Source organism: Aptenodytes forsteri, unplaced genomic scaffold (assembly GCF_000699145.1).
Source record: "Aptenodytes forsteri isolate BGI_AS27 unplaced genomic scaffold, ASM69914v1 Scaffold563, whole genome shotgun sequence".
Taxonomy (NCBI): Eukaryota; Metazoa; Chordata; class Aves; order Sphenisciformes; family Spheniscidae; genus Aptenodytes; species Aptenodytes forsteri.
Window position 1 is genome coordinate 169781 of NW_008795318.1, and position 1211 is coordinate 170991.

Consider the following 1211-nt stretch of genomic DNA (forward strand, 5'->3'; position numbering starts at 1 on the left):
AAAAAAAAAAAAAAAAAAGGGGGGGGGGGGGATCCACATATTGCCCCCTTTTTAAAAACATTACCAATGCAAAACCAAACTGGAAAGAGAGAAGATGGCTGAAGAGGCAGTTGCTTCCCAATCCTTTTAGGAGTTTGTGACTGAATTGGACTGTTCGTAGCCCCTCGCCCCCTTGCACGGAAAGGGGAGCAGCCCCTGCGAGCAGAGCCCGTCTGGACGTTCCCAAGGGTCTCTGCTCATGAGCAGCAGTTGTGCCACGGGCCAGGTAGGCAGGAGATGCCTGCCTGGCTTCTAAGCTGAAAAGCAAAGACAAAAAAGCCCTGGGGAAAAAAAAAAAAAATCTTGTTGGCTGGGACTTGAGGTCAGTTTGAGGCAGTTAAGATGTCTCTCCTGGCTAGTTGGTTGCTCTGATTTATACATCACATTGAGTGTATTTAAATGACCGTGTCTGACAGGCAAGTGCTACGTCATGGACCCGATTGTTTTTAAATAGCTACAACCAGTGGCACTTTATCAAAAGGTTTGCAGAAACCTTTTAAAACTGATTTTTATTCTCATGAGTCAACCTGGGACAAGCCCAGTTATTTTTTTCCAATGTTGATAAACTGTAAATGTTTGTGTTTTGTTTTTTTTTTTAAAGGCCAATGTATATATTTTAAATGTGATTTATTATACATATTTACTAACCAGAACTGTCTTGTACTCTAGAGTCAGGGATAAGAGGACACTGGGGTGGAGCTGTCGCTGTCTGAGCCACCTGAGGGCAGCACCATGCTGCTCTCATTTTCAATAAGGGACTTAAAACATTTGATTTTGCAGAAGAATGCCTATTTTTTAAGCTCTAGATCTCTATTTTGAAGCTACTGTATGGTGTTTAAGTTATGTACGCTGCAACTGGGACTAACTGACCCCGGCTGCACCTGCTCCATGCAGCAAGACAGTGAGGGGAAAAAACAGCCCATGTAATCACCAGACTGACAACAGATTTTTAAACCATCTGCTCTCTTTGTGTTAATCATGTGTTTTGTTTTCCACTAACATCCATTAAGACTAAATTCTATTAAACAGTGGGGCATATTTTACCCTTTTGATAGTTTTGCCTAGTTGTCTCCTTCATGTCAAATCACACAAGCTTGTCTCCTGCACTGTTTGAAGTTCATCGAGGATCAGCTTTATCCTGCCCCTTGAGTGCTTAAGATCTGGGTTTCCTC